Raw genomic sequence first — 24,079 nt, forward strand, 5'->3', positions numbered from 1 at the left:
TATCAATATTTATATTTGTGGTGACATAGAGTTGATGAGCTGAAAGGGCTCTTCTGTGATTCTAAGTTAATGATATAGAACATAGAACATAGAACAATAAAGTGCAATATAGGCCCTTCAGCCCTCGATGTTGCGCTGACCTGTTCTATTCTAAGCTCATCTCCCTCCACTATCCCATAGTCATCCATGTGCTTATCCAAGGATTGTTTAAATCTCCCTAATGTGGCAGAGTTAACTATATTGGCAGGCAGGGCATTCCATGCCCTTACCACTCTCTGAGTAAAGAACCTGCCTCTAACATCTGTCTTAAATCTATCACCTCTTAATTTGTAGTTATGCCCCCCTTGTACAAGCTGACATCATCATCCTAGGAAAAAGACTTTTGTTGTCTACCCTATCTAATCCTCTGATCATCTTCTATGTCTCTATCAAATCCTCTTTTAGCCTTCTTCTTTCCAGTGAGAACTGACCCAGGTCTCTCAGCCTTTCCAAATAAGACCTTCCCTCCAGACCAGGCAACATCCTGGTAAATCTCCTCTGCACCTTTTCCAATGCTTCCACATCCTTCCTGTAATGGGGCGACCAGAACTGTGCAGCCGCAGTAGCATTTTGTATAGTTGCAGAATGACATTGCGGCTCCGGAACTCATTCCCTCTACCAATGAGACCTAACACATCATATGCCTTCTTAACAGCACTATCAGCCGAGGTGGCAACTTTCAGGGATCTATGTACATGGACTCCGAGATCCCTCTGCACATCCACACTACCAAGAATCTTTCCATTGACCCGGTACTCTGTCTTCCTGTTATTTTTTCCAAAGTGCATCACCCCACGTTTAGCTACATTGAACTTCATTTGCCACCTCTCAGCCCAGTTCTGCAGTTTATCCAAGTCCCCCTGTCCATTCTTCCACACTGTCCACTACTCCACTGACTTCAGTGTCATCTGCAAACTTACTAACCCATCCACCTATGCCTGCATCTAAGTCATTTATAGACATGACAAACAGCAGTGGTCCCAAAACAGATCCTTGTGGCACACCACTAGTAACTGGACTCCAGGCTGAATATTTTCCATCAACTACCACTCGCTGCCTTCTTTCAGAAAGCCAGATTTTAATCCAGACTGCTAAATTACCCTCAATCCCATGCCTCTGCATTTTCTCCAACAGCCTAATTGTGTGGAACCTGATCAAAGGCTTTACTGAGATCCATGTACATCACGTCAACTGCCCGACCCTCATCTACATGCTTTGTCACCTTCTCAAAAAACTCTGATTTTTGAGACAGAACCTGTCCTTGACGAAACCGTGTTGACTATCTGAAATCAAATTGTTGCTTCCTAGGTGATTATAAATCCTATCTTTTATAATCCTTTCCAAAGCCTTTCCTACAACAGAAGTAAGGCTCACTGGTCTATAATTACCTGGGTCATCTCTATTGTCCTTCTTGGACAAGGACACAACATTTGCAATCCTCAAGTTGTAGAACATAGAACATAGAAAAGTACAGCACAGAACAGGTCATTCGGCCCACGATGTTGTGCCGAGAATTATTCCTAATCTAAAATAAAATAACCTAACCTACACACCCCTCAGCTCACTGCTGTCCATGTGCATGTCCAGCAGTCGCTTAAAGTCCCTAATGACTCTGCTTCCACCACCACCACTGGCAATGTATTCCATGCGTTTAGCACTCTCTGCGTAAAGAATGTACCTCTGACATCTTCTCTATACCTTCCTCCTAACATCTTAAAACTATGACTCCTCGTGCCAGTCAATCTTGCCCTGGGGAAATGTCTCTGGCTATTGACTCTACCCAAGCCTCTCATTACCTTGTATACCTCTATCAGGTCAACTCTCTTCCTCCTTCTTTCCAGAGAGAAATGTCCGAGCTTAGTCAACCTCTCTTCATAAGACAAGCCCCCCCCCCCCGCCCGCCCCACCTCCAGTCCAGGCAGCATCCTGGTAAACCTTCTTTGCACCCTCTCCAAAGCCTCCGTATCTTTCCTATAATAGGGCAACCAGAACTGGACACAATATTCCATGTGTGGTCTCACCGGGGTCTTGTAGAGCTATAGAAAAACCTCGCGGCTCTTAAACTTGATCCTCCTATTAATGGAGGCCAAAACACCACATGCTTTCTTAACAACCCTATCCACTTGGGTGGCAACTTTGAGGTATCTATGCACTTGAACACCAAGATCCCTCTGTTCCTCCAGACTGCCAAGAATCTGACTTTAATCCTATATTCAGCATTCAAGTTTGACCTTCCAAAATGCATCACTTCACATTTATCCAGGTTGAACTCCATCTACCGTTTCTCAGCCCAGGTCTGTAACCTTTCCAAATGTCACACAGCAGCCTGCAATAGCCCTCGATGCTATCAACAGCACCTCCAACCTTTGTGTCATCAGCAAATTTACTAACGCACCCCTCAAACATTTATAAAAACTACTAAGCGCAGAGGCCCAAGAACAGAGCCCTGTGGGACACCACTCACCACTGACCTCCAGCTACAACCACTCTCTGCCTACTGTCAGCCAGCCAATTCTGAATCCAGACAGCCAAGTCTCCCTGTATCCTATACCTCCTGACTTTATGAATGAGCCTACCATGGTGAATCTTATTAAGGCCTTGCTGAAGTCCATATACACCACATCCACTACTCGACCTTCATTAACCTATCTCGTCACTCGTCAAATAACTCAATAAGATTTGTGAGCCACGATCTGCCCCTCACTTGGTATACTGACTGCCTTTAATCACTCTATGCATTTCCAAATAGTCATAAAACCTATTCTTCAGAATTCTTTCCAAAACCTTGCTGACCACAGACGTAAAACTGACTGGTCTGTAATTGCCAGGGATTTCCCTATTCCCCTTCTTGAAAAGAGGAACAACATTCACCTCCCTCCAATCCTCCAGTAGGACTCCCGTGGAAAGTGAGGAAGAAAAGATCTTCACCATTGGCTTAGCAACCTTCTTTCTTGCTTCCCAGAGCAGCCTCGGATAAATCTGGTCTGGCCCTGGGGACTTACCAATCTTAATGTTTGCCAAAATTTCCAGCACATCAACTTCATCAATCTTGATCTGGTCAAGCCTGTATCCCAGCTCCTTAAAGTTCTCATTCACAACAAGATCCCTTTCCTTAGTGAAAACCGAAGCAAAAAACTCATTTAGGGCCTCCCTTATCTGCTCAGACTCCACACACAAGTTCACTACACTATCCCTGACCGGCCCTACCTTCTCCCAGATTAGTCTCTTATTCCTCACGTATGAGTAAAATGCATTTGGGTTCTCCCTAATCCTTCCTGCCAAGCCTTTTTCATACCACCTCCTGGCTCTCCTCAGTACATTTCTGAGCTCCTTTCGAGTAAGCCTGTAATTCTCGAAAGCTGTGCTGGATCCTTGCTTTCTCCACCTTACATAAGCTGCCTTCTTTCTTTTGATGAGAAACTCCTTTGTTCTTGTCATCTAAGGCTCCTTAAGCTAACCCCTTCTTTAGTTCTCTGGTACTAAACCTGTAGACAATGATAGCTCAAATATCAAAGCCAAAGGCCCCACTAACTCTTCCCTAGCTTCCCAGAGAATCCTTGAATAAATTCCATCCGGCCCAGGGGACTTGTCTACTTACACTCCTTCTGGAATTGTTAACAACTCTTCGTAACTAACCTCGATCCTTTCTAGTCCAATATCTCGTGTCTCATTCTTCTTCCCTCCAAATTCTCCTTTTCCCGAGAGAAAAGTGATGAGAAATGTTGGTTTAGCACCTCTCTGATCTCCACAGGGTCCACACACAACTTTCTACTTCTGTCTTGGACTGGCCCTTGTCAACCTCTTATTCCTCACATATTTATAGAAAGTTTTAGGATTCTCCTTTATTCTACCTGCTAAAGACTGCTCATGTCCCATCCTTGCTCTTCTTAACTCTATTTAAATCCTTCCTAGCTAATCTGTAACTCTCCATCGCCTCACCTGAACCATCTTGTCTCATCAACACATAAGCCTCCTTCTACCGCTTAACAAGAGATGCAATTTCTGTAGTAAACCAGGGTTCCCTTACCTTACTGTTTCCTCCCTGCCTGACAGGGCTATACCTATCAAGGACACGCAATATCTGTTCCTTAAACTAGCTCCACATTTCCAATGTTCTCATCCCCTCTGTTTTGCTACCCTATGCATCCTAATTCTTGCCTAATCGCATTGTACTTGCCCTTGCCCAATCAATAACTCTTGCCCTGTGGCATGTACCTATCTCTTTCCATCACTAAACTAAATGTAACTGAATTATGGTCACTCCATCCAAAGTGCTCACCTACAACTAAATCAAACACCTGGCCTGGTTCATTACGAAGCACCAGATCCAGTGTGGCCTCCCCTCTTGTAAATATATATTGTAAATATTTACAATCTCAACATTGATTCCTGGGGGTCCCCACTAGTCCAAGATTGCCAGCCCATTTGTTCCCATTCACATATCTTGTCCTTCAACCAATTTTCTATCCACGCCAATATATCTTCAACATCATGGGCTCTTATCTCATGACCAAACCTTTTGTGAGTTGCCTTATTGAATGCCTTCTGGAAGCCCAAATACAATACACTTACTTGTTCCCTTCTATCCACTCTGGCTGAGACTTCCTCAAAAGGCACATAAATTATACACAATATCTCGTAATAAGGCAGGTTTAATAAATAGAGTCATCGAGTCATAGAGATGTACAGCATGGAAACAGACCCTTGGGATATCTGGCCTCCATGTTGACCAGATATCCCAACCCAATCTAGTCCCACCTGCCAGCACCCGGCGCTATCTCTCCAAACCCCTCCTATTCATATACCCCCATCCAAATGCCTCTTAAATGTTGCAATTGTACCAGCCTCCACCACTTTGTCTGGCAGCTCATTCCATACATGTACCACTCTGTGTGAAAAAGTTGCCCCTTAGGTCTCTTTTATATCTTTCCCCTCTCACCCTGAACCTACGCCCTCTAGTTCTAGACTCCCCAACCCCAGGGAAAAGATTTTGTTTATTTACCCTATCCATGCCTCTCATAATTTTGTAAACCTCTATAAGGTCACCCCTCAGCCTCCGACACTCCAGGTAAAAAAGCCGCCAGCCTGTTCAGCCTTTCCCAATAGCTCAAATCCTCCAACCCTGGCAACATCCTTGTAAATCTTTTTTGAACCCTTTCAAGTTTCACAAAATCTTTCCTACAAGAAAGAGATCAGAATTGCACACAATATTCCAACAGTGGCCCTAACCAATGTCCTGTACAGCTGCAACATGACTACTGTAGTCAATACTCTGACCAATAAACGAAAGCATACCAAATGCCTTCTTCACTAACCTATCTACCTGCGACTCCACTTTCAAGGAGCTATGAACCTGCACTCCAAGGTCTCTTTGTTCAGCAACACTCCCTCGGACCTTACAATTAAGTGTATACGTTCTGCTGAGATTGGCCTTCCCAAAATGCAGCACCTCACTTTTATCTGAATTAAACTCCATCTGCCACTTCTCTGCCCATTGGCCCATCTGGTCAACATCTGTTGTAATCTGAGGTAACCCTCTTCACTGTCCACTACACCTCCAATTTTGGTATCATCTGCAAACTTACTAATTGTACCTCTTATGCTTGCATCCAAATCATTTATGTAAATGACAAAAAGTAGAGGACCCAGCACCAATCCTTATGGCACTCCACTGGTCACAGACCTCTAGTCTGAAAAACTACCCTCCACCACCACCCTTCGTCTTCTACCTTTGAGCCAGTTCTGTATGCAAATGGCTAGTTCTCCCTGTATTCCGTGAGATCTAACCTTGCTAATCAATCTCCCATGGGGAACCTTGTCGAACGCCTTGTCCATACAGATCACACCTACCGCTCTGCCACTTCCTCAAAAAACTCAATCAAGTTTGCGAGACATGATTTCCCATGCACAAAGCCATGTTGACTATCCCAAATCAGTCCTTGCCTTTCAAAATACATGTACATCCTCTCTCTCAGGATTCCCTCCAGCAACTTGCCCACCACCGATGTCAGGCTCACCGGTTCCCTGGCTTGTCCTTACCACCTTTCTTAAACAGTGGCACCACGTTAGCCAACCTCCAGTCATCCGGCACCTCACCTGTGACTATCGATGATATAAATATCTCAGCAAGATGCTCAGCAATCACTTCTCTAGCTTCCCACATAGTTCTAGGGTACACCTGATCAGGTCCTGGGGATGTATCCACCCTTACCCATTTCAAGACATCCTGCACTTCTTCCTCTGTCATTTGGACATTTTTCAAAGAGTCACCATCTATCTTCGATATCCTTTTCCACAGTAAATATTGATGCAAAATACTCATTTAGTATCTCCCCCATTTTCTGCAGCTCCACACAAAGGCCGCCTTGCTGATCTTTGAGGGGCCCTATTCTCTCCCTAGTTAACCTTTTGTCCTTAATGTATTTGTAAAAACCCTTTGGATTCTCCTTACTTCTATTTGTCAAAATTATCCCATGTCCCTGTTTTGCCCTCCTGATTTCCCTCTTAAGTATACTCTTATTTCCTTTATACTCTTCTAAGGATTCACTCGAACTATCCTGTCTATACCTTGCATATGCTTCCTTCTTTTCCTTAACCAAACCCTCAATTTCTTAATCATCCAGCGTTCCCTATACCTACTAGCCTTTCCTTTCACTGTAACAGGAATATATTTCTCTGGACTCTTGTTATTTCATTTCTGAAGGCTTCCCATTTTCTAGGTCCCCTTTACCTGTGAACATCTGCCCCAGTCAGCTTTCGAAAGTTCTTGCCTAATACTGTCAAAATTGGCCTTTCTCCAATTTAGAACTTCAACTTTTAGATCTGGTCTATCCTTTTCCATCACTATTTTAAATCTAATAGAATTATGATCGCTGGCCCCAAAGTGCTCTCCCACTAACACCTCAGTCACCTGCCCTGCCTTATTTCCCAAGAGTAGGTCAAGTTTTGCTCCTTCTCTCGTAGGTACATCCATATACTGAATCAGAAAATTGCCTTGTACACACTTAAGAAATTCCTCTCTATCTAGACCCATAACACAATGGCAGTCCCAGTCTATGTTTGAAAAGTTAAAATCTCCTACCATAATCACCCTATTATTCTTATGGATAGCTGAGATCTCCTTACAAATTTGTTTCTCAATTTCCCTCTGACTATTAGGAGGTCTATAATACAATCCATATAAGATGATCATCCCTTTCTTATTTCTCAGTTCCACCCAAATAACTTCCCTGGATGTATTTCCGGGAATATCCTCCCTCAGCACAGCTGTAATGCTATCCCTTATCAAAAATGCCACTCTTCCTCCTCTCTTGCCTTCCTTTCCATCCTTCCTGTAGCATTTGTATCCTGGAACATTGAGCTGCCAGTCCTGCCCATCCCTGAGCCATGTTTCTGTAATTGCTATGATATCCCAGTCCCAATTTCCTAACCATGCCTTGAGTTCATCTGCCTTCCCTTTTAGGCCCCTTGCATTGAAATAAATGCAGTTTAATTTATTAGTCCTACCTTGTTCCTGCCTGCCCTGACTGTTTGACTCGCTTCTGTTCTCAACTGTATCAGTCTCGGATTGACCTCTTTCCTCACTATCTCCCTGGGTCCCAGCTCCTACTGTACCAGTTTAAATCCTCCTGAGCATTTCTAGCAAATTTCCCTGCTAGTATATTAGTCCCCTTCCAATTTAGGTGCAATCCATCCTCCTTGTACAGGTCACTTCTACCCAAAAGAGATTCCAATGATCCAAAAATGTGATTCCTTCTTCCATACACCAGCTCCTCAGCCATACATTCATCTACTATTCCTACCCTCACTAGCTCGTAGCACTGGGAGTAATCCAGATATTACTACTCTCAAGGACCTTCTTTTTAAATTCCTGCCTTACTCTCTGCAATTTCCCTTCAGACTCTCAACCTTTTCCCTTCCTAAGTTGTTGGTTCCAATGTGGACAATGACCACTTGTTGGCCCCTCTCCCCTGTGAGAACATTCTGCACCCTCTCTGAGTCATCCTTGATCCTGGCACCAGGGAAGCAAAACGCCATTCTGTTTTTTCGCTGCTAGCCACAGAATCGTCTGTCTGTACCTCGGACTTGAGAAACCTCTAACACAATTGATCTCTTGGAACCTGACATACCCCTCTTTGCATTCGAGCCAGTCTCAATACCAGAAACTTGGCTGTTTGTGCTATATTCCCCTAAGAATCCATCCCCCCTCCATTTTCCAAAATAGCATACTTATTTGAAATGGGTATAGCCACAAAAGACTCTTGCACTAGCTGCCTACCTCTCTTACCTTTCCTGGAGTTAACCCATCTATGTGACTGTATCTGAGACTTTCCCCTATTCCTATAACTGCCATCCATCCATTTGCTGTTGCAAATTCCTGATTGCTTCTAACTGTCTCTTCAACCGATCCATTCGATCAGATAATATTCACGACCAACAGCATTTATAACTGCTATAATCCGCTGTAATCCTTAAACACTCTTTAAACTCCCACATTTGACAAGAAGCACATTTCACTCTACTAAAGGCCATTTTTGCTTCTTCACAATCTACCGACCCAGAAAATAACACCGTTTTATTCCTCTACAAACACTGCCCCAGGTTAAATTAATAGTTATGGCTTATATTTTATGTTTAATCAAGAGACATATCTCCAAAAACATATAATCAAGAAAGAACCAACTCTACTCACTACTGCAACCTTTCTGTAGGTCTGCTTCTGTGCTGTGAACTTCACCCAACAGTTTCTCCAAGATCAGTTAGGAATTTCACTGCTTGTTAATTTTCCCAGATGCACTCCGATGTCCAGCGATCCATGAATTCAAACAACAAAGGCAGTGTCAGTTACTTTCTTTCTCTCTCTCCTGCACTGACCTCACCATGTGCTTCCTGTGTCTTCTTCTCCCTTTTAAAACTGCTGTTATTTTGACCTTTTTCCCAAAGTTCCAAAACAATGCAACAGCATATAAAACAGTAATTGCTGCTCCTGGAATTTGAGGAAATCACCTCCAGCACCTGAAATATCTCAAAAAAGAAGCAGCTGTTACAGCCAGAAATGTTTCCCATCCTTCATCTTGGATTACCCAGAATCCTTGGTGGAAATAGTGGTCATTGCATGTTAGAATTTAGAATTCTGTTTGCATGTGGGCAATTTGGGTCAGAAACAACTGTTTAAATTAAATATAAAAGGTATTTATAATACAATGAGGTTAGAGTTAGCTAATGTGGACTGGACAGAGATTAGCAGGCAAGACAGTAAGCATTCAATACTAGACACTGAAGGAGGTAATTCATGAATCTCAGCAAAAATATATCCCAGTAAGGTGGAAAGATTCTAAGAGGGATAAACCAGCCATGGCTAACCAAGGAAGTTAAGGAGAATATAAAGCTTAGAGAAAAAACATATAAGGAGGCAAAGTCAGTGACAGCTCTGAAGGCTAGGAAAAATTCAGAAATCCACAAAGGAGGATAAAAAGATTATTTCTGCTATTTCTACTCTGACTAGCACATGGCACTGGTAATCATTCTGATATCATTACCTTTGAGGTACTACTTTTAAACTTCCTTCCTAACTTGTTGTATTCATCTCTTAAGACCTTTTTTAACATACGTCATTGGTATCAATGTATTCATCATATTATCTTCCTCAGACTGAGATTCATACTGTGTCATGCACCACTTTATGCGCACTCTCGATTTCTCTCCATCAGCAATGCCTCATGCTATCTCACTGCTGCCCCAGTCCCAGCTTTATTTAATTCCTCATCTCATTCTCAACTTCAACAAGAAATGTTTTTTCTTCCTTTCAAATGTTAAGCAATGCAAACTCCAATATCTCCTAGAGACTAATGATCCTTCAGACCCTTTTTCCCCTCCACTTCCCCTCTCTGATGCTGAGCAATTTGTGTTCAGCAAAGGACTGAGTTTTACACAATTAAATTCAGGCAAAACATGGTGCTGAACTCTTCTTCCATCATCTTTGCCAATATACCACTTCATTGGTTAGGAATCCTCTGTCCGTCACACAGACCCTTTCAGCCATTTCCAATACTCCCCCTTAGCTGGACCCCTACTTCTGGCTTTTTTATTAGCAATTGAACTCTTCATCAAGAATTGTCAATGTGACATTGGCTGTTTTAATTTCTCTGCTCCCCTTCGATACTCTGAGTGATCTCCCTCTTAACTTGCTGCATTCTGTTCCCTGAGGTCTAACACTGCTTTTGCTATCAAACCTGCTGATAAAGGTGGTGCAGTTTTGAGAGAATCCCTCCAAAAAGAAGCTGTTCTGTCCATCGAGATTGCACCAACCCTCTGAAGAGCATCCCACTCAAACCCAGTTCCCCACCCTATTCCCATAACAGTGCAATTTCCCATGACTAATCCACTTAGCCTGCACATCCCTGAACACTATGATACAATTTAGCCATGCCAATCCACCTAACTTGCACATGTTTGGACTCTGGGAGGAAACCGAAGCAACCGGCAAAAACCCAAGCAGACATGGGGAGAATGTGCACCTCCACACAGACACTTATCCAAGGCTGAAATTCAACCCAAGACTCTGGTGCTGTGAGGCAGCAGTGCTAACATGTCTGTTGTGCAAACCTCTACCTGGCAAACGCTTGCTTCTATCTCCTCTGGACCATGACCCTAACATTGGACATCAGGTTACAATTTCCATGATTATTAACTGATCTTATCCCAACTGGAGATCTTCCTCTATAGCTTCCAACCTCACAGTCCCCACAACCCTGTGCAGCCAATTCAACCTCCACATCATGAGAGAAAAAGAAAAAGAAGAGGTCTGAAGAAACGTCATAGTAGACTTAAAATTTGAACAGCTTCTCTTTCCATAGGTTCTTCCAGACTGCTGATTTTGAAGGACACTATATAATATACATTACATAAGTTGCTACAGTGCATCTTGTAGATGGTACATACTGCTGCTCATGAGTATTGATGAGGAGGAGTGTATGTTTGTGGATGTGGTGCTAATCATGTGGATGCTCTGTCCTAGATAGTTTCAAGCTTCTTGAGTGTTATTGGAGCTGTACCCATTCAGGCCAGTGGGGAGTGTTCTGTTACACTCGTGACTTGTGTCTTTTAAATAGTGGTGAGAGATGATGGTTAGATTTTCTCTTGTTGCAGATGGTCATGATTAGATTAGATTACCTACAGTGTGGAAACAGGCCCTTCAGCCCAACAAGTCCACACCGACCCAGCGAAGCGCACCCACCCAGACCCATTCCCTTACATTTACGCCTGCACCTAATACTATGGGCAATTTAGCATGGCCAATTCACCTAACCTGCACATTTTTTGGACTGTGGGAGGAAACCTGAGCACTCGGAGGAAACCCACGCAGGCACAGGGAGAATGTGCAAACTCCACACAGTCAGTCGCCTGAGGTGGGAATTGAACCTAGGTCTCTGGCACCGTGAGGCAACAGTGCTAACCACTGTGCCACCGTGCCACCCATTGCTGGTAATATGTGGCACAGGTGTTACCAACTTGGATACTGTCCAGATCTTACTGTTGAAGTATGTGAGGAATTGCAAGTGGTGTGATTCATTGTGCAGTCATCAGAGAACATCCCCAGTTCTGACATTACGATAGAAGGAAGATCATTGAAGAAGCAGCTGAAGGTGGTTGGCCTTGGATATTACCCTTAGGAATTCATGCAGAGATGTCCTGCAGCTAAGATGACTAGCCTCCAATATCCACAACCATCTCTCTTTGTGCTGGCCAACCAGCTGAGAGCTTTCTACTGATTCCCATTGACTCCAGTTTTAACTCCAGACATAGCATTTGTGGCTAAAAGGCTCAAGGTATATGGAGAGGATAGGATTAGGGTATTGAGCTTCATGATCAGCCATGATCATGATGAATGGCAAAGCAGGCTCAAGGGATCAAATGTTCACCTCTTGCTCTTATCTTCTATGTTTCTTGATAAAGACTGGCATGTGTGATACTGGAGGATGTCAAGACAAATCATGCATTCGGCACTTTTGGCTGCAAGTGTACCCCATTATTGAGGATGGGGATATTTGCGGATCCTCCATCTCCACTGAGGTTGTTTGGTTGTCCACCACCATTCTCAACTGGATGTGACAGAATTTCAGAGCTGAGATCTGATCCGTTGATTGTTGAATCGTGTAGCCCAGTCAAATAATCGCTACTTATGCTCGACACTTGGTGGTGCACCTTACATGCCCTCCTACGGTCTTCTTGAATCAGGATTGATCCCCTGGTTTGATAGTGATGGCAGAGTTTGTACTTATAGTCATTCATATGATGTCAAAGTTGCTGACAATTCCATTACCACTGCAAGAACATGACACAGGATCTCCAAGTTTTTATAAGGTCAAGGTCATTTTTGCCTGAATATCTAGGATGCCTTGGGTAAATTTAAGTGCTACCAATTCTTACTGGAATTAGTCTACAGTGCCACTACCAAGTGGGAAGGATGCCTGGGAGATGTCTTGATGGAGTAGATGTATGAGATCTGTGGTCACATGCTATATAGTATACAATACATTACCAGCTTAAAAAAATGTGATGCTGGAAAAACACAGCAGGTCGGACACCATCCAAGGAGCAGGAGAATCAACATTTCGGGCATAAACCCTTCATCAGCAGTGTTGGGAGTTGGGGGGAAAGGGGGCTGAGAGATAAAAAGAAGGGTGGGGTTGGGGTTGGAGATTAGATAGCTAGGAAGGCAATAGATAGAGTCTGGATGGGGATGATGGTGATAGGTCGGAGGGAAGGACACAGTGGACAGGTGGGAAGGAAGATGGACAGGTAGAACAGTGCAAGGCAGTGCAGAGTTGGAGGATTGGATCTAGGATGAAGTGGGAGAGGGGAGATGAGGAGACTGGTGAAGTCATCATTGATGCCGTGTGGTTGGAGAGTTCCAAGGCAGAGGATGAGGCGTTCTTCCTCTGAGCATTAGTCGGTGGCTTGGATTTTGAGTTGGTGGAGACCTAGGGCTTGCATGTCTTTGGCAGAGTGGGAGGAGGAATTGAAGTGGTCAGCCACAGAGCACTGGGGTTGGTTGGAGCACGTCCCAGAGATGTTCCCTGAATCATTCCACAAATTGATGTCCTGTCTCCTCAGTGTAGAGGAGACTACATAGAGAGCAATGTACACAGTAGATGAGCTGCTTGGATGTGCAGGAAAATTTCTGCTGGATGAAGGATCCTTTTGGGCCCTTGGATGGAGGAAAGGGGGGATGTGTGGGCACAGGTTTTACCTCCTTTGCGGTGGCAAGGGAAAGTGCTGGGAGTGGAGGATGGGTTGGTGGGTGGGGGGGCGAGGACTAATGAGGGAGTCACAGAGGGAATGGTGTCCGCGGAATGTCAACAGCAGTGGGGAGGGAAATATATGTCTGGTGATGGGGTTTGATTGGAAATGGCAGAGGATAATATGCTGTAATTCGGACATTAGTGAGATGGAAGGTGAAGACCAAGGGGGCTCTATCCTTGATGTGGTTGAAGGGGTGGGGTTCATGGGTGGAGGTGTGGGAAGAGGAGGAGATGCACTAGAGGGCATTGTTGATCACGTGGGAGGGGAAATTGTGATCCTTGAAATAGGAGGCCATCTGGTATGTCCTGGAGTGGAATTGGAGTGGAATTGGATAAGGCGGAGGTGGAGGAATTGGGAGGAAGGAATAGCGTTTTTATGGGAGGGGGTGTGAGAGGAGGTGTAGTCCATGTAGCTGTGGGAATAAGTGGGTTTGAAGTAGATAGTTGTGCTAAGGCAGTCACCAGAGATGGAGACTGAGAGGTCCAGGAAGGGGAGGAAAGTGTCCAAAATAGTCCAAATGCACTTGAGGTCAAGGTGGAAGGTGTTCGTGAAGTTGATGAACTGTTCAATCTCCTCATGGAAGCACAAGTTAGTGCCGATACAGTCATCAATGTAGCGGAGGAAAAGGTGCGAGATGGTGCCAATGTAACTGCGGAAGATGAACTGTCCCAGTCTCCAAAGAAGAGGCAGGCATAGCTGGGGCCCCTGCAGGTGTCCATGGCTATCCCTTTGGTTTGAAGGAAGTGGGAGGATTCAAAGGGGAAGTTGTTGAGGGTGAGGGCCAGTTCCACCAATCAAATGTGTGTCGGTGGAGGGGTACTGGTTGGGGATCAGTGAGAGAGGAAGAAATGGAGGGCTTTGAGGCCTTTGCCATGATGGATGGACATGAGTTTCCTCATCTCCCCTCTCCCCACCTCATACCAGATCCAACCCTCCAACTCGGCATTGCCTTCTTGAACTGTCTTACCTGTCCATCTTCCTTCCCACCTATCCACTCTACCCTCACCTCTGACCTATCACCATCACCCCACAACTGCATCTGCCTATCGCCTTCCCAGCTATCTCACCTTCACCCAGCCCCACCCTCCTATCTATCTCTCAGCCCCCTTTCCCCCCAACCCTCAACATTCCTGATGAAACTTATACCCGAAATGTTAATTCTCCTGCTCCTCGGATGCTGCCTGACCTGCTGTGCTTTTCCAGTGCCACACTTTTTGACTCTGATCTCCAGCATCTGCAGTTCTCATTTTTCTCCTGTACATTACCAGGGTATGGAATAAGGATGAAGTGAGATTTGAGATAGGGCACAAAGCCTGAATGTACAATTATTCTTGATATTATCAGCAACTGTGGTTATATTATCCCCCCTCATAGCTTGTCCAAAGATTTTTCATTTATTCATTCATGGGATGGGGGCATTGCTGGTTGGACAAGCATTTATTGCTTATCTTTAGTTATCCTTAAGAAGGTAATAATGAGCTGCCTTCTTGAACCACTACAAGTTGTGTGCTATAAATAAGCCCATTATGGAGAGAATTCCAGGACTTAGACCCAGCAAAGGAATGATATTAGGATCCCAAGTCAGAATGATGAATGACTTGGAAGGAACATGTACCTGGTGGTAATCCCATGTATCTGCTGCCCTCATTCTGCCATATGGTAATGATAGTGAGTTTGGAAGGTGCTGTTTAAGAACACCAGGTGAATTTCTGCAATGCATCTTGTATGTGGTATGCATTGTTGTACTGAATATTGGTGATGGAGGAATGAATATCTTATTAATACATTTAAGGTGGTGTTGAACACTGAATTGAGGGAGAAACTCACAATAATAGGAGGAAGCTGCTAAAGCACTTAAAATGCCAGGGCAGAGTAAATGTGGGTAAATGGGATGAGTGTAGTCTGGTATTTGTTGGTTGGTATAGACATGGTAGGCTGAAGAGCCTGTTTCTTTGTTGTATAACTCTATGACTCTCTGTGAATCTGGAAGACAGTATTGGAGAGTAAACACCAGCATGGACTTGTTGGACTGACTATCCTATTTCAGAAAAACCCATTTACTGTGCTTCCAGGACGTGGCTGAGAGTTATTGACCGAAATTGAACTTTTGCTTTGAAGTGAATGATCAGCCTAGAACATAGAACATTACAGCACTGTACAGGCCATTCAGCCCTTGATGTTGCATCGCTCTGTGAAACCAATCTAAAGCACACCTAACCTACACTATTCCATTCTCATCCATATGTCTATCCAATGACCATTTAAATGCCCATATAGCTGGCGAGTCTACAACTGTTGCAGGCAGTGCATTCCATGCCCCTAATACTCTGAATAAAGGAACTACCTCTGGCATCTGTCCTATATCTATCACCCCTCAATTTAAAGCTATGCCCCCTCATACTAGCCATCACTATCCTAGGAAAAAGGCTCTCACTGTCCACCCAATCTAACCCTCGGATTATCTTATATGTCTCAATTAAGTCACCTCTCAACCTCCTTCTCTAGAACAAAAACAGCCCCAAGTCCCTCAACACTTCCTCGTAAGACCTTCCCTACATACCTGGTAACATCCTAGTAAATCTCCCCTCTACCCTTTCTAAAGCTTCCACATCTTCCAAATAATGAAGTGACCAGAACTGCACCCATTACTCCAAGTGTGGCAGCACCAGAGTTTTGTACAGCTGCAGCATGACCTCATGGTTCCGAAACTCGATCCCTCTACTAATAAAAGCTAACACACCATATGTCTTCTCAACAGCCCTATCAACCTGGGTGGCATCTTTGAGGATCTATGTACATGGACACCAGGATCTCTCTGCTCACCTACACTACCAAGAATCTTGCCATTCGCTCAGTACTCTGCATTCCTGTTACTCCTTCCAAAGTGAATCACTTCACACTTTTCCACATTAAACTCCATTTGCCACCTCTCAACCCAGCTCTGCAGCTTATCTATGCTCCTCTGCAATTTACAACATCCTTTGTCACTATCCATAACTGTACCGACCTTGGTGTCATCTGCAAATTTATTAACCCATCCTTCTATGCCCTCATCCAGGTTGTTCATAAAAATGACAAACAGCAGCAGTGTCCCCAAAACAGATCCTTGCGGTACACCACGAATAACTGAACTCCAGGATGAATATTTCCCATCAATCACCATCCTTTGTCTTCTTTCAGCTCGCTAAATTCTGATCCAAACCACTAAATCACCCTCAATCCCAAGCCTCCATATTTTGTGCAATAGCCTACCATGGGGAACTTTATCAAATGCCTTACTGAAATCTATATTCACCACATCAACAGCTTTACCAAAAACCACCTGTTTGGTCACCTTCTCAAAAATCATGATCTAATCGAATGGTGGAAGAGGCTTGACAGGCTGAATAGCTTCCCTTTGTTCCTGTGTTCTGATGTGATCATGCCCTGGTATGTACAGAAGGGTCATATTCCGGATTAGTGGTGCTGGAAGAGCACAGCAGTTCAGGCAGCATCCAAGTAGCTTCGAAATCAACGTTTCGGGCAAAAGCCCTTCATGATAAAGGGCTTTTGCCCGAAACGTCGATTTCGATGCTACTTGGATGCTGCCTGAACTGCTGTACTCTTCCAGCACCACTAATCCAGAATCTGGTTTCCAGCATCTGCAGTCATTGTTTTTCCCTACAGAAGGGTCATAACCTAACTGAGGATGAGGTCCCACAAATATAAAAACCTTGGGAAGATTCATGGAAAACCAACTCAATTATTATTCTGATAAGTGGTTCATGGAGATGAAATTTACTTCAAGACTTCACAACTGTTGAAGAGTTAGATTAGGATAGAGAATGAGAGATTGATTCGAAGATTCTCCTAAGAGCATAATTATATGAGTGAAAGTAATTATAGTCTGAGGCTAAATTGGATGTTCAATGTAAGGAGTGTACGTGGGTATTTGTTTAGAAGTGTGAGGTTTGGACCTGAAGGTTCTGTAACAATGCTTTCAATTCTGGTAAAATGATTTTCATATTTAAATTCCTTGCCAGCAATTTTCAGGCACAATCCATTTAATGAGGAATATTTTTGGGAGATAGAAGAGAAAAGCCAGCTAGCTCTTCACGTCAGGAAGCTGACTGATCTAAAAATACTTTAAAGACTGGTTAGTCTGGGAACATTTTCACTGGAGTGTAGGAGATTAAGGGATGACCTTAGAGAGTTTCATAAAATTATGGGGCACGTGTGGCTTGATAAAATGATTAGCAAAGGTCTTTTCCCTCAGGTAGGGGAATTCAAAACTAGGGAGCATAGTTTAAGGCAAGAGGAGAAAGATTTAAAAAGAATACAACGGGCAACCTTTTTGCACAGAGACTGGTTTGTATATAGAATGAACTGTCAGAGAAAATAGTGGTTGCAGGTGCAGTTACAACATTTAAAAGACATTTGGATAAATACATGAATACAGGAAAAGTTTGGAGGAGTATAGACCAAATGTAGGCAAGATCGACTCTTTTAGTTTGGGAGGATGTTTGGCATGTGCTAGTTGGACCGAAGGGTCTGTTTCCATGCTGTATGATTCTATGACTCTTTGACTCTGTGACTCTATAAACATGAAACAAGATAAAGGAGGAATTATTCTACACATGTTGTAAAATATAAATGATGTGGTTCAGGGTATGGAAGTAAAACACTGACTCATTCATTTCACCCCTTCAGCAATTTACTGATCTTTAGAAGTGACGCACAGACTCACAGTGTTAAACATCCTACATTTTAAATATGATTGGTTTATTAGTTTCTTTTGATGGACAACTTATATACCATTAATTACATATTTATATTTCTTTCGGTCCATTCTTGAAACATGTGTTTAGTTCCTGCTTATTGTGATGTCCCCAGAAAAAGATACTTAAATAAGAAAATGGAGGAAAGTGAAATCCTTGTGTTTATGAATTGAAAATAAACAGATTTATTGTACACTTTATGAAGTGGGAATTAATTGTGCTCTGCTTGTCAGGTTCTAAAGCTCCAGTATCTGATTCTCAGCAACTGGTTGCAGCTGGCCTGTCTCTTGCTGTGCACTGCCAATCACTTGAAAAGGCGTTTTTATTCTTTTATTAGAATAGAACAAATCCAGGCTAATGTGACCATCATAAAGAGTCCTGGGGAGCCAAACTCGTCATGCTCCCACCATTCTTTCAGTTTTATCTGCTCCTGCACTTTGGATAATTGCTGTTTAATTGGCTGACAAGAAATGAAAACTGTGTCCACATTATCGAGGATTATCTCTTTTTTCCCCCTAAAGGCTGTAGGATTCAAAGAAACCTATTTACTGGACCAAATAGCTGTGCCTCAGCCCATCTCAGGAGCTCAGAAGAGTGTGAGAACAAGCTGGCCAAGGATCATGTGAAGGAAAAGACAGCGAGCCAGAGCTGACAAGTGAGGAAAAGTTACATGAGCTGCTTATCATGATGCCTATCTTTCTAATTCTTTGTGGCTTAATATGGAAACCTTTGATTGTCACACAGCAAACAAACCCCTTGTTCTGACTGTGAGGGATGAACACTGCCTCACTGCACTTCTTAATGTTGCTGCACTCTGGTACACTCACTCAGTATGTGAGTACTGAATGCTGCTTTAAAAGGCTCTTTCAAGCTGAATGAATGCATTTCATTTTACCAAGAAGAACCTTGTATTGATAGAAGGAGAAAGGAACATTGCTTAGAAAGGAAGGGGAGACAATGAAGACAAAAATGAAGAGCTTTCACTTTCCATTATGAACATGTTGCCCTATTCTTCTCAGCTGTTTATACATTCCCAGCACAATAATGCCTCTTTGCAATAATATGTTCCCCCCCCCACTCTTTTACACTACTCGTAATAAAAAAGCCCTCACCTCATGGCCATGGTAATAAGTTCTCGATTAATGTGGGCATGATGTCGATTTGTGTTCTGCAAGAAGATCAAAATAAAATAAAGGCCAATCATATGCGACTAATGTTCGCTTTTGCACAAATGCAGGTTAAAAAAAAGAACCTTGTGGCTACACTGCATGCCCTTTCAACTTTCAATGCTTTGTGTGCATATTATGGGCTAATGCACTGATTTAAAAAAAATAGAAAGAGCAGTCTTTGGAATTATCTATTGCATTCAAATCCTGAGTTGCTCAATGTGTGCTTCAATTCAAGCAGGAACAGAAGCTTTTGTTAGTAGGCACAGAGTGCTTGGGCATCTCAAAGAATGGTGATTTTTTTGTTTGAGAGAAATGACATATAAATAAATTGTAAAGGTATCAATGCATCTTTTTCCATAGGATTTTGCAAATTTAATTTAATTAGAGGATAAATACAAAGTATCTGAACTCTCTGCTCACCCACTGATCATCCAAAACAATTAAAACAAACCATTGGCAAATGTAAGAAAATCTGCAACAACAGCCCTAGTCTGTAGCTGCTTCTATCATAAACAGCTACAACTGTAAATATCATGAGAGGTAAAATTAGTCTTTATCAAAAGTAAGGAGTTGGAAATTACAACATGTTTTACAGAGTGTGTTGCTTTGCTTAATTGAGGAAAGAAAACACTTGAGCAGGAGGAACATGATTAATTAGAATACAAAATAACTGCTGATCTCTTATCATTAACTGTTTCACCACATTGGGGGTAGGTGGCACATTGGAAAAGATACTTTGGGAAAATCAACAATCCAAAGACCCAAGCTAGTTCTCTGAGGATAAAAACAGAAAATTCTGGAGAAACTCAGCAGGTATGGCAACATCTGTGGAGAGAGAAGTGTTAATGTTTCAAGCCCAATATAAGTTTTCCACTGAATTCCTTTCTGTTTTTGTTTCAGATTTCTAGCATTCATAGTATTTTGCTTTCATTTCTCCGAAAACGAGTTAAAATCTGACCATGGCAACTGTGGAAATTAAAGTTCCAAGTCTGAAAATGAAAATTGTTTTCTCTCCACAAATGCAATCAGAATTTATCTAACAATTTCTGTTTTTGTCCATTTCAGCAGTCCTGTGTGCCTGTTAAGTCTGACTGAGCGACAAAGCATTAAAAGGCAAGCCAGGGCAAGGCAGGTTGCTGTGACCATCTAGGTAGGCTCAAAGTGAATGAGCGAGAAGAGACCAGGTGAACAGCTATGAGATGCAGTCTGGTCCAGTCTATGAGCTGGAGTCTGTCTCTGTGAAATGTGTCCATGCAGTGGCCTTCTGATGATATTTCTGGCATGCTCCAAAGTGCAGCAGTAAATTGTGTAAGTGTCCTGTGAGTGGATTAGAGATGTGCCATGGTGATATGGAGAGGCTGGCACATAGCAAATGTGAACATTCATGGACATGGAATGTTTCTGGCTACTGCTCTGAGATGTTAATGCCAGGAGTTTATGATGGAGGTCTGGAGGAGAATGTGGTGAACTGGAGTTGCCAGGTACGCACTTGATCTTCAATGCTGGGATTGCTCAGCATATAGCTTGTAGGAGTCGATAGGAGAATTGGAGCCTGCATGTCACTAAGGTGAAATTAGGCACTAATGAAGCTGATAATGAGTGATTCTTCCTGTTGGTAGATCTTTCATTGCTCACGAGCAAGTGTTTCATATCTGAACTTAGCTGCAAAATGCAACTTGTAGCTCTTGCCATTGAGGAAGGTCTTTCACACTATTCCCCTAAAAGACACACCATACCTCCTATCATTCAGGGTCTGAAGAGATTCTGCCCTTAGAATTTGCTTTGAGTTATTGATGCTGCAGGCTGTGCTGCTTTTTAGCATATTATATGGAGTCAAGGGTGGCAATTAAAAATATGCATTTGCAGCTTTATCCAACTGTCCAAATGTGCAGTGTTTAATTCTCGCATACATATAAATACATTATTAATTTAAATATGAATGGGTTTGACTTATTTCGGAAAATAGATTTTAGGTGGATGCTAGGTTGGGGGGTGTGTGTGTGTGTGTGTGTGTGTGTGTGTGTGTGTGTGTGTGTGTGTGTGTGTGTGTGTGTGTGTGTGTGTGTGTGTGTGTGTGTGTGTGTGTGTGTGTGTGTGTGTGTGTGTGTGTGTGTGTGTGTGTGTGTGTGTGTGTGTGTGTGTGTGTGTGTGTGTGTGTGTGTGTGTAAGGATGCAGCACCATGGCACAGTGGTTAGCACTGCTGCCTCACAGTGCCAGGGACCCGGGTTCAATTCCCACCTCGGGCAACTGTCTGTGTGGAGTTTGCACATTCTCCCCGTGTCTGCATGGGTTTGCTCATTCTCCCCGAGTCTGCGTGGGTTTCCTCCCACAGTCCAAAGATGCGCAGGTTAGGTGGATTGGCCATTGTAAATTGCTTGTAGTGTTAGGTGTAGGGGAATGGGTCTGGGTGGGTTGCTGTGGTTAGAACTACACTAGTTCTAATCTAGCTAGAACTATCAAGACCGAGATTATTGGACTTTCTTTTCAGATGAAGGAATCAGGGAAAAGTTATGTTTACACATGGTTTTGGAAGTGAGGTGCAGATCAGACATTATCTAAATAAATTGCAGCTGGAGCTGCAATCCTTGGATGCTGCCTGATCTGCTGCGCTTTTCCAGCAACACATTTTCAGTTCTGATCTCCAGCATCTGCAGTCCTCACTTTCTCCCCTAAATAAATTGCAGAACAAGCTTGAGAGGTTGAATTATTTAACACGTGAGTAATCTGATGCATTATTTCTGGTAAGTAGGTATGTTGTGGCACCTCCTAGATAACAGGCCTAGGTTCAAACTCCATCAGCTATAGAGGTTTGTCATAACATCTCTGAACAGGTTGAATCAATAATGTCCACGATTCCAAGGGTGGTAGGTCAAGGTCCAGCTCTTTATCCAACTCCATATTCCAATGAAAATTTTACTCTATGTGGTTGTTCTATTAAACTTCTCTTAGAATGTATTTCTGATCCTTTCTGAATGCTGAACAGAAGAAATATTCATTTAGCACATAGAACATAGAACATAGAACAATACAGCACAGAACAGGCCCTTCGGCCCACGATGTTGTGCTGAACTTCTAACCTAGATTAAGCACCCATCCATGTACCTATCCAAATGCCGCTTAAAGGTCGCCAATGATTCTGACTCTACCACTCCCACGGGCAGCGCATTCCATGCCCCCACCACTCTCTGGGTAAAGAACCCACCCCTGACATCTCCCCTATACCTTCCACCCTTCATCTTAAATTTATGTCCCCTTGTAACACTCTGTTGTACCTGGGGAAAAAGTTTCTGACTGTCTACTCTATCTATTCCTCTGATCATCATATAAACCTCAATCAAGTCACCCCTCATCCTTCGCCGTTCCAACGAGAAAAGGCCGAGAACTCTCAACCTATCCTCGTACGACCTATTCTCCATTCCAGGCAACATCCTGGTAAATCTTCTCTGCACCCTCTCCAAAGCTTCCACATCTTTCCTAAAGTGAGGCGACCAGAACTGCACACAGTACTCCAACTGTGGCCTAACCAAAATCCTGTACAGCTGCAATATCACTTCACGACTCTTGAATTCAATCCCTCTGCTAATGAACGATAATACTCCATAGGCCTTCTTACAAGCTCTATCCACCTGAGTGGCAACTTTCAAAGATCTATGTACATAGACCCCAAGATCCCTCTGTTCCTCCACCTGACTAAGAACCCTACCATTAACCCTGTATTCCGCATTCTTATTTGTTCTTCCAAAATGGACAACCTCACACTTGGCAGGGTTGAACTCCATCTGCCACTCCTCAGCCCAGCTCTGCATCATATCTAAGTCCCTTTGCAAATGACAAATGCCCTCATCACTGTCCACTACTCCACCTATCTTCGTATCATCTGCAAATTTACTGACCCACCCTTCGACTCCCTCATCTAAGTCATTAATAAAAATTACAAACAGCAGAGGACCCAGAACTGATCCCTGCAGAACTCCACTTGTAACTGGGCTCCAGGCTGAATATTTACCATCTACCACCACTCTCTGACTTCGACCGGTTAGCCAGTTTTCTATCCAATTGGCCAAATTTCCCTCTATCCCATGCCTCCTGACTTTCCGCATAAGCCTACCATGGGGAACCTTATCAAATGCCTTACTAAAATCCATGTACACTACATCCACTGCTCTACCCTCATCCACATGCTTGGTCACCTCCTCGAAGAATTCAATAAGACTTGTAAGGCAAGACCTACCCTTCACAAATCCGTGCTGGCTGTCCCTAATCAAGCAGTGTCTTTCCAGATACTCGTAAATCCTATCCCTCAGTACCCTTTCCATTACTTTGCCTACCACAGAAGTAAGACTAACTGGCCTGTAATTCCCGGGGTTATCCCTATTCCCTTTTTTGAACAGGGGCACAACATTCGCTACTCTCCAGTCCCCTGGTACTACCCCCATTGCCAGTGAAGACGAGAAGATCATTGCCAACGGTACTGCAATTTCCTCTCTTGCTTCCCACATAATCCTAGGATATATCCCGTCAGGCCCGGGGGACTTGTCTATCCTCAAGTTGTTCAAACTGTCCAACACATCTTCCTTCCTAACAAGTATCTCTTCTAGCTTAACAGTCCGTTTCACACTCTCCTCTTCAACAATACGGTCCCTCTCGTTCGTAAATACTGAAGAGAAGTACTTGTTCAAGACCTCTCCTATCTCTTCCGACTCAATACACAATCTCCCACTACTGTCCTTGATCGGACCTACCCTCGTTCTTGTCATTCTCAGGTTTCTCACATATGCATAAAATGCCTTGGGGTTATCCTTGATCCT

Source organism: Chiloscyllium punctatum, chromosome 9 (genome assembly GCF_047496795.1).
Source record: "Chiloscyllium punctatum isolate Juve2018m chromosome 9, sChiPun1.3, whole genome shotgun sequence".
In the NCBI taxonomy this organism is placed as follows: Eukaryota; Metazoa; Chordata; class Chondrichthyes; order Orectolobiformes; family Hemiscylliidae; genus Chiloscyllium; species Chiloscyllium punctatum.